We start from the raw sequence: 10,791 nt of genomic DNA on the forward strand, positions 1-10,791 counted from the left end.
CGCGAGCCGCTGCCCATCATCCTGGACGTTCCTCTGCCAAAAGTGGTGGGGCTTTGTGAGCTTGCCAGCCAAAGGCTGGGAGCTGCAAACTCTGTATTCCCTAGGATGGCCAAAGGAAATCACGTTTCAAAGTGCTGAATTAAAGCTGTGATGCTGCTAGCTGCTGGCTCAAAATGCAGAATCTGTGTTTATCCTGGCCCGCTCAAGCCAGGGATTTGGGGCATCTCCTTTCTGCAGGAGTGTCCTGCCCACTAATCCCTACGCACCCCTCAGGCTGCTTGGCAGTGGGGCTGGGTCGGCCCCAGGCGGGCAGGTAATGAGCCTGCTCACTCCCTCCATGCAGGCTTTCTCTGCCTCTCCTCACTGAGGGAGAGGGAAACTGAGGGTTCCCAGTGTCCCCAGTCCTCAGCTTCCTTGGTTGGGCAGCAGGCTTGGATGATGCTGGATTCCAGATCCTGCCATTTGGGCATCAGCATTTTAATGGTACCCTTTGCATCAGGGAGACAAGTTCCAGACAACACCTGCTACAGTAAAGAAGGACATTTTAAAGTAATAGTAAGCATATTTAGACATGCCTAATAGGTTTTTAACCTATTGAATGAGGGATATTTATGGGCATTGCCTCCATGAGAGAAACAAGTGAGACCCTATATTAGATCCTCTGTCTTTCAATGATTTTCTTAAGCTTGTCGGGGACAAGCAAGTGTGGAAATCCCAAGTCAGAGCTTGTCTGCGTAAGCAAAAACATGAAACCAGAATAATTAGGAGGGTTTCAATTTCCAACAGTTTTTCAGTGGATGCTTTACTAAAGGCAAGTATCAGGAAATAAAAATAAATATGGATAAATGTGGTTTAGGTTAAATCAAAATTGGTTGTTTATTATTTTTAATACACTGCTGCTTTAAACTGGTGTAGAGCCTGTTATTTTTCTTTTACTGGTGGGTTTTAACTGGCAAAAAAAGTTTCAATTGCTGTTAGTTTAGAAAAGTAGAGTAAATACTTGTCCCACACAAAATAATCCCGCATAATATTTATTTGCTAGATGTTGCATGCCTCACACAGAGACTTCTATAACCCATTTCCTCCAGAGTATATGACACTAAGGGGGCAGGGTCAATTTAAAATAAATAGCTTTTGCTTGCAAAGTCGACTTCAGTCTATTGTATATGTTTCTGTAAACAAAACGATGCAGCAGAGTTTGGGATGGATAAGCACAGGCAGGGGTTTTGAGACAATGTCTTAACCAGTGCTTCATTGTTTTTTCAACCCAGAAGCTTTTGCTTCCTCAGTGGGAGAGCCTGTATGAAGACCTGTGCGGGGGATGTTATAAGGTAAGGAATACACCTTAAGTGTGTTTAGTTCTTAATTTTGCATTGCTACAGAGTTTCTGTGTGAGAAGTTGCTACACTCTGTATCTAATTTCTTCTCAGAGAGACTTGTGTGTGGTCCTCTGTTGTTCGGTAGTAACAAATAAATGAGGAAGACTAACCATTTACTGTGTAGATGATGGTAAGTCTTAAATGATGTTGAATTTCAGTTTCTCTCCTACGAGCCTCAAACTGTCCCTCTGGGGAAAGGCTCATGCTGTGTGGCTGGAGGACCTCTTGGTGCAGCATCACTCGCTCTGTTTTATTCATGTTGGTAGTGTTACATTAAAACAGGAGCGTGCGGTGTGTTTTCTGATTCCCAGAAATACCGTCACTCCATGGCCTTTCCCTGCCAGCTTCAGTGTCACCTTTTCTTCCCCACTCTTCTCTGTCTGGTAGCAGCCCCCATCTTCTCTGTTCCCCTGCAGACACGGTGCACTCGAGGCTTTTATCCACAGGCAGACTGATGATCAACAAACAGCACTATTCCTACCTCCACTCACAGGGCATGTGTTTCACTCTACCTCACGCACTGAGTGACCAAATAAATTGTCAATAAATGAAGAATCTATTTGAAATATATTGGTGAGAAAATGTGGAACTCTTCTGATTTGGAGTCCTAAAAGACAGGCTTTCATGCAGTGCTAGGCAGTTCACACAGCCTGCATGCATATTACAAAGTCCAGCAATGTTAGTATAGTATAGCTGTGCTGCATGTTTCCTTAATCTGCTTGTTTAGAGACACCCAGAATATTCATCTTAATCATTTCCGCTGCATAGTAGGTAGAGGAGGAAATACCACGGAGAGCCCTGTCACTGGGAAAATGCATCATTTGAATGTGTAATGTAAATATTTTAACTAACCAAATGTAAACACTGTTTTGCCTTTAGGATGGGAAAAGGCTGTCACAGTCAGAAATGAGCTGACATAAGAGTGACCCTGTATAGATGAGATACAAAATTGTGTTCACACATTTTGGTAATCAAAACAGAGCCCTTAATGAATTGCCTAGTGTGAAAGGAATTACAAACACAAATGTGCTTGACACAAGGCATTCGGAAGTTGCTGCTGTATTAATCTTAGAATGAAGGACTTTTCAGGATTCATGGGGATCCGAGGTCTGTGGGGAGGATGATGGGAGATGAGAGATAAGATGATGTGCTATGGTGAGGGCTAAACAAAGGCTGGAGACTCTCTGGAGGGAAGCGTAAACTTGTAAATGTGGTCTGAATATCGATGCTTCTCCATGCCCCTGACTATGAGTTGTGTTCACCATGCCAGGGCAGTCAATTCAGAAGTTTTTCAAGGGTCAGAAGATGGTAGAAGCAACAAATATACTAGATACAGCAAGAAGCACCTTATTGCATTCACAGATGTCCTGTGGTTTTTCAGCTGGTAGATGAAAGGAAAGCAGAGTTCTTAGGGAGCTCAGAGTGGTTGCTCATTAGGTCTGCCTAAACTGGATTCATAAGTACGTGAAGACTTATGTTCAAGTGGTGCTTGATAGAAACCAAGCACGTGGCTTAACTTTTGGTACTGAATGTGGTCCTGAAAAGCAGCATAGAATCCAGAATCCTCCCAGATTCCACTTGACTTCATTGTGCAGTAAATGGTCTTTGGGTGATCATCAGATTGTTAAGCAGAAGAAACATCTGGAGAGGATTTCATTGGCTGTATGTTCTAGTCCATGAATTGTTAATGTCAGAAGAGGAAGAAACGACACAGAGGACTTGTCTAGACTCTGTGGATTGCAAGAAACTAGTTAGATCTTATTTCTGAAGCCACAGGTACGTGTAAATGCCCAAGCAAGTAAGCTTTCATTACTGGAATAGCTGGGGGATTTTTCAAAGTTGATTTTTGCTTGTATTACCAACAATGGATAATATATTAACATCTGCCTCACATTTGCTATTTCTTTGTTCTAACAGCTGGAAATTTACATTTACACATAGGCCTTAGAGCTAAAAATGTCATTCCCTAGGTTAAAAACCCAAAATTATTTTTGTTGTTCTCCTTGATAGGAAAGGAGAACTGAAAACACAAGGAAAAGACAAAGGGGAAGGGTAGCCCCCAGATGATAAATGCTCTCAGTTGGAGCAAAGATTAATCATGTATAGTGTAGCCTTAAAAGTGTCATTGTCTGCCACTACTACAGCAATTTAACTATAGCCAAATGAGCAAATCTATTAAATTATCTAAAGAAAGTAGGAGAAGCCAAATATTAAATGTCATCAGTGAAGAGAAAATGCAATGGGATTTTTTTCAGTACAGAGGAAATTAAGAGCCCTTCTTGTGTGGATGAGAAGTGTTTTGCATTGATGAGAATAACTTTAACACTATCACAGAATCAAACTTGTGTTGCTAGAAAATCTAATAATTTTGTGCAATAACTTCTTGTAATTATTCTCTTGAATACAGATAATCCAAATCTCCTTTATCTCCCAGATAGATGTATCAATTTTCATGGGAAAGCATGAATACAGTCAAAAGTAAGAACTTCATTTTTTTTTCCTTTATGAGCAGGAAGCTCATATACTTTTGCTAAAGGGTTGTATTGCACCCTTTAAAAAAAAAAAAAAAAAAAAAAAAAAAAAAAAAAAAAAAAAAAAAAAAAAAAAAAAAGCATCTAAAATTAGATTTTATGTTTTAGCACAGGGGAAAAGGTAGGAACAGATTGCTCTGTAGTGCTGAATTCACAGCATCATTTTTCTAAGATAAAGTCACATTATTTGAAAGCTGATAGAGATGGAATTTAAGAGAAGGGAAGTGCAGTTGAAAAATTTTTGGACGGAGATTGTCAACTTCAGGGCGGAAGGGAATTAGATAAAAGAATCTATGAGAGTGGGAATAATAATGTGAAGAGGAACAGACTGTGCTGGTGATATCTTTTGGCCAAGGTTTTGAAAAGAATTCAGAATATGATCTGTGATCTCTCTCTTTGAGGAGGGGAATGGGAATTTTTCCATTTACAGTAAAGTCAAGTAAGAATGTCATTGCTCCAGCTGTTAAAATATTTTGAAATCTACTTCAAACTGATTATTTATTGCAGTGTTAAAATATAGACTATTGTGGACAGAGAAAAAGAGAAATTGGAATCAATCCCAAAAAGTGGGTCGAAACATAATTTATGCTTCCCTGGGAGGGAATGGCACTGTTAGTCCAGTTCAGTTCATTCCAACCCAGTTCTCTGAGAGACTGGTTTTTAGGAAGCCTCTTTGGATACATATAGCTGGAAGTGAACAAATCTTAAGGTTCGAATCTGCAAGGGAAACTTGGAAGGTCAAAGCCAGGGGTAAATAGGATGCATATTTTGAGGCTGAAAGTGCTGCCTGAGTGTGACTTTACAAAGCACGTGGGGGCCGTGGCATCCCAAGCACCTCTGGCATACACTTGAGAACAGACTTGTGTAAGGCAGAGTTTCTGCAGAAGGTGGGTGGGCTACATGGGCTGCTCCTGTGCCTGCAGCTTTGTCAGAAACCACTTTTTCATTGTGGTACAGAGCAGTCACTCTCTTTGCCTATTCAGTCATTTCTATGTAACACAGTCTTCACATACATATCTACATATAACCAGTTCCAGATGAACAGCAATAACTTTCAGCATTAGGTAAATGTCTGTGAAATGAATTTACACTTGTGCTGTTTGGACTATCAGTAGCCTTGGACAATCTGCTGTCATCACACTGACTTGGGTTCTTAGTTTTGCCTTGTGGCACAGCCAATTCCCTTCCAGTGTATGTGAATTAAAGAGAGTATGCTCTAATAATATTTTATATTTACACAGCACATCTCATCCCAGAGTACTTTATAAATCATGTATATTCAACACCTCTGACCTTTCACAGTCCCTTCAGAGCCAAGTAAAGTATTTTACAAAAGCAATAAAACTATTGGAATTTTTTCTCTGTAACACTGGGGGGAACTCATTAATTACAGAATGAATTTTATGTTCCCTAAGCTACAGCTTCAGTTTGTAAAGACCTTTATTGAAAATTTCTTCAAGATAAGATGCATGATCCTATATTTTGTGTATACCATGAACAAAGAGCTAATCCATCCTTTTAAGACTGGACCCCTGGAAGTATTTCACTCTTGCATCTAAATGAACATAATAGTGTCACTACCTCTGTACCTTGGCTGTCATTTTATCACTAAATTGTCACCTCTTCCTGAAGGATCTGCCCAAAATGCTATAATCTGCATTCCCCTTCAGCTGTTGTGGATCCTCTCATCGCAGTGTGAGAAATACAGCAAAATAGATGCATCAGAAAACCTATTTACTTGCTTTTGAGGAATTCAAATGTAACTGATCCTTGCGGTATCAAGCTGAAGAAATTCAGTATGTCTGTGCATTGGGTCAGCATATGCAGAGGAGGGATGAGCAAGGCCAAAGGAACAAGGAGGGAGGAGGAGGGTGGCAATGAATTCATCTTCCTGGCATTCAGTGCCTCTTCCTGTAAATATTAGGAGGATGACCCAAAGCCTGTGGATATCAGTTACTGTCTGTCCCTGCAGCACTGGGTCAAGGAGGGAGAGTGTGGGATCCTTTGTCTTCCCAGGGCATCCTTTGTGCACAGAGGCTCAGCTTATGTGCAGAACTGCCTCTACCTTGGTGGGGTCAGATTCCCTCTACTTTGAGAAAAAGCTCCAGAGGAGTTGCTTTCCTGGATTTTAAAGAAGAAAATTGATATAGATAGATATAGATATATATATAGACTGTTCTAGTACAGTCTTTGCCAGGCCATTTTGTGGGTTAATTTGGGCCTTATTTAATCTGTTGTTTTAAACAGAAGGACAGCAGCATTTTTATTTTAGTTGTACAGTTCAGCAAATGGATTACAAAACCACAGTTAACTGTGACTGTCATGGATGGTAACTCAGTTAATAATAGATTAAAATAATCTTTAAGTTTTCAGTGTATTGTTTTGCCATTTGTCTCTCTTTGTAGCTTGGCTGGATTTAATGTAGTTTATTCCATTTAGGAGCATTACTGAGACAAACCCCATTAAAGCAGGCATTATAGTCCTTGTTTTGATTAGCACTCAAGGCCACTAGATAATGATGCTTAAAAAAAAAATCTTGTATTTTTCTCATGGTCATTAGCACTGTGATCATTGCCAACCTTCATACAACAGTGTAAGTCTTTTCTTTTTTTCTGAATCTCGGAACCAATTGTGAATGTCTCTAATATAGTCTGTGACATTTGAACTGTAACATTTATCTCAAAAATAACGGTTCTTGCTCTTTCAGTGCTCATACTTGCAGGAAACTGGATCTTTATATGACAGTCAAAAACTGTCATTAACTAGCTAATATTTTTCAAAGCTATTTTATTGAGGTGATTTTTTGGTTTTTAGTTTTATTTTGTGGTCAGGCTTTCTAGACATTCAGGTATGTACATGTTCTTCTCAAACAACACCCTGACCAGAGAAAGACATTTGCACCACTCCTAACAATACCAGACCATTTCAGCCCTGGACTAATATGGGCAATTAAAATAATTTCCACACATCATGTTTAAACCAGTGACATGTAATTCTGGGACAAAGCCTCTCAGCACCTCTTTCCAATATTCGTCTGCACTCAGAGGATAAGCAGCTGCTATTACATGCTAATGTCTTTTGAGGGTGAATGGCCATTTTAGGGTATGTTTTTAACTCTGTGCAAATCAGTGCATTTTCCATCTTGGTGTACAGAGTTGACTTCACATGCTGTTCCCTTTGCAGGTTTTATTTCTGTTAACCAAAAAAAAAAAAAAAAAAAGAAAAAAAAAGAAAAATCATGCATTTGATGAGTTTGGGTTAGCATCTTGAAGGATGGGGAATGTCCACCTGTAATTACATGCTTAGGCTGTGGGGACCAGACCTCTCACCTTACAGGCTTGTGAAGTTGCAGGTCTTTAAGGGCAGAAGGCCAGCCAGGACAATTAACATTTTTAATAACACAGCTGACTTATTTTACTTCATTGCTGTCTTTTACCTACTGTAGGTGTGCACTGGGGTACCTGGAAAGAGGCACTCACTCTAGTGTTTGTCTTTTATTCTTACAGACCCAAGTCACCCTGTGTTCTCACTAACTTGCCAGGTCCAGGTGTGGGAGCCCAGCAGACTCCTGAGGTCCTTTGAGTTGCTCAGTGAATCCTCAGAGCAGGCTCAATGCTTGTTTGCATGAACATACTTCTTAATTGAAATAAAAATTCTCGCTTTTCCCACCCTCCTCTTCCTTCTTGAAAGGAAAAGAATGAGTGCACACACACACACACACAAAATGGTATACCATGCAGAGCTTTAGCATGGACTTGCTTTGGCTTAAGACTGGCTTGTTACTGCCAACAGTGTGTTTCTTGCTATGGCCATGATCCCCCAGCCCCTGCTCCAGCATTTAGGGGACTCATGTGGGATGAGTAGCTAGCAGTGCCAAATGTATAAAATACTAATTTTTGTTGAACTGTTTCATGATTCTCCAAACCTTCTAAGCACAGAAGCTTTTTTTATCTTATTGCAGCCCAAGCCACCTACTCTGTACTCTTCTGGTTTGGGCATTTTTAAATTAATTTTGCTCACTAAGGCATTGAGTTCTGTTCTATTCCTACTATTTGTTTTGTCTAGCCTTGCTCAGAGTAGATAATTAATGCAGTAGTTAAAATACCATCATCTTAATGCTCTTTACCATGGATGAAAAACCTGCTTGTCTCAGAAGCAGTTATACATGAACCATGCAGAAGAATGAGCTCCAGAGTGGAATAATCCTGAATTCAACCAGTCACCACACCAAACTGATTTTCCCTGTTATTATTTTTACCTAAATAGTTACTGCAGTTGAAAGGCATCTTCTAATTTCTAAAACAGAGGAGAGAACCAGATCTCTGGAAGATCTTTTAAAAAAATCCATTTTAAAAATATGTAAATCCTCACTTGTGAATTCCTGATAAATGCAGAATAAATTCCCACAGTTCATAATTTCTCATTATTTATTTAATTTATACACCATTATAACTGTGAATGAGGCTTTACAAAACCACAGGGACACAATCTTTGCCCTAAAGAGATTGTAGCTGAAATTAGACACAACATATAACCAATTATTTCAATAGACAAAGCAGGATTACACCAAATAAAAATGGTTCACGTTGCATATCTTGTGTACATTGTAAGCTTGTAGTAATACAGTTGTTTGGAAAAGACCTCTTAGTGCCTCTGAATGTGGTGATTCGTAACAAAGCTCTAGAATAAAGCCATCATTAGTGTTTGCTGGTTTAAACCAGAAAACCTGAGGCACTAATGACTAATTGTTGCTTTCCTACAGGCAATTTAATTAAAGAGCTGGATTTAATGGAGGATGTATTCAGTATTTATTTCTAGCTGCTGTGGTCTCCAAGGATCTTCAGTCCATTTTTAGACCTACCTTGAAGATATTGTCTGCCTGGTGTGTTTTATTGTATGGTGAAGGTAGAGCCTCTTGGAGGCTCTAAAAGGACACCACACTTTCTTCCCCCTAATCTTGGGCACACAGTGAATAATAAGATTTCTCTGAATTTTAGGTAAAGAAGTATCTTACTCCATACATATAGAGTTCTTTTCCTACTATTTAGTTACAAGTACCAGTGTAATATTTTGTTTCCAGGAATAAGCCATAATTGTGCAGTACATCATTGTTTAAGTGTTCCTTGGCAGAAGAGGCTAACATCCTCATGTAAATACTGCATGTGCTTGTATCAAATCCTCAGGCTTTATTTTGACATTTGAATATCTAGACCTTATGCTTGACAGGACTTTAGCTAATGAACTGAGGTTCATCCACTATTTCCAGAGCTCTGCTAGTATAGAGCTCATCTCATCCCCTCTCTAGAGGAGGTAAAATGTCAGTGGTGGGAGCAGTGTGGGCTGGGTGAGGGGAATGGGGCTGGAAACCTCCCCATCTTCTCATCCCCTGCAGCAGGCGAGGGTTGGGGTTTTATTCCCCAGGAATTTGCACAGATAAAAAGAGGATTAGGGTACCTGCTTGCCTACCCCACAGGATTCTGGTGTGGCTAATTAGTCAATATTTGCACAGCTCGGAGAAAACGCTTTAAAGTGCCAATTATGAATTATAATTATCTTCTGAAGATGATTGGGAGTCCACGTTTGCATGTTGATTCAGGCCACAGGAGCGAGTCTTTCAAATAACGGCTCTTATTTAAATGCCTTACTTATTCCTTATCTCATGTTGAGTGTTGTTTTTTTAAGGATGATGAGAAACATTAGTTTACCCTCAGGAAAGACCAGGTCTGACTGTTTTTAATAACGAGTTATGTACTTAGTCACAGTAGGTAAATTTACAAACCAAGGAGGACACACTTGGAGATCGATTCTGTCTGTTCAGCAGATGATTTTACATAAAACATTCAGCAGGACAAGCCTGCTGAAAAGAAATACTGCTAAGTAACATTGCCATAAGCCTGTTAATATGGTGGCAATGCCTGTTTTACACTCTGCAGAGCTCCTACTTTATTTATATCTCATCTATTTACTGACATATAATAGATTTACTCTGGGAAGAGACTCGATCATGGCAGATTTACTTTGAAGGCTGACATTTTCAGTTGCAACTTACTTTCAGAAAATAGTGATTAATCCTCAGCACTAACTGCAGGACACCTAGCTATTTTATTAATAACAGCACACCAATATTAAAGACAAAGCAAGAATAGCCTACAAAAGAAGTCCATGACTGGACTTCAAATTTTTGAGATTCCTGGAAACTTTCTGATGCGGCAAAATATTTTTTTATTTTTCTTAACATCTCTGCATTTTCTTGTAGCTTTAGAAATGTTGCTGGTCTCTTTAACTGGATAGTAAGAGGCTTTATTATTTATTCTACTTTTATATGAGCTAATTGGAGAAGTGTTGCCTGTAATTCAGTTTTAATATTTGAGTCTGTATATCTGTATGTTAATGTTGCATTAAATAAAAGGAAATCTGCAGTTGTACATAATTCTACAGAGAGAAGAAAATTCTGCCTCCAGTTACTATACAAGAGCCATTGGGAACCAAATTGGGCCAGAAGTTCCCTGCCTGCTATCTCTTTGCAGTAACATAGAATTTTAATGGGGAAAAATTACAGGAAATAAGAACACTTTGTTTAAAAATGTTCATAAAGGGAGAATAGAGGTCTTTTGATAGTTGTTTGATAATTTTATGCTTACACGTGTTCAGTAGCTGCATAGGGACATTAAACACAACATTGATATGAGCCCACACATGGATGCTCCAGCAGAGGGGGCTTAAATATTCATATGATGACTAGATTTCTGTTGTTTTATTTGCTTCTTTTCTTTTCTACCCAGAGTCCTAAGCACCATCAGATAGTTAACATTACAAGGTCTGTGATAGTGAACGTTTCTGAAAGTCTGGACACTAATTTTTTTTCCTGCCAGCTGGAAAGA

At 39.3% G+C, this 10,791-nt stretch overlaps 1 protein-coding gene across 3 annotated transcripts in view; it reads left to right on the top strand.

Annotated features, from left to right (window-relative positions):
- The window catches only part of PAG1 (phosphoprotein membrane anchor with glycosphingolipid microdomains 1), an 87,237-nt gene that overhangs the window by 37,395 nt on the left and 39,051 nt on the right, over positions 1–10,791 (top strand). For 2 of the 3 annotated variants that reach the window (XM_017741192.1, XM_017741191.1), the window contains exon 2: positions 1,272–1,331. The exons of the other annotated variant lie outside the window; for it this stretch is intronic. The gene's annotated coding sequence lies outside the window, so the exon portion shown is untranslated. The remainder of the gene's footprint in view (positions 1–1,271; positions 1,332–10,791) is intronic. 3 annotated transcript variants of the gene reach the window in all.

Source organism: Corvus brachyrhynchos, unplaced genomic scaffold (genome assembly GCF_000691975.1).
Source record: "Corvus brachyrhynchos isolate BGI_N302 unplaced genomic scaffold, ASM69197v1 scaffold698, whole genome shotgun sequence".
NCBI lineage: Eukaryota > Metazoa > Chordata > Aves > Passeriformes > Corvidae > Corvus > Corvus brachyrhynchos.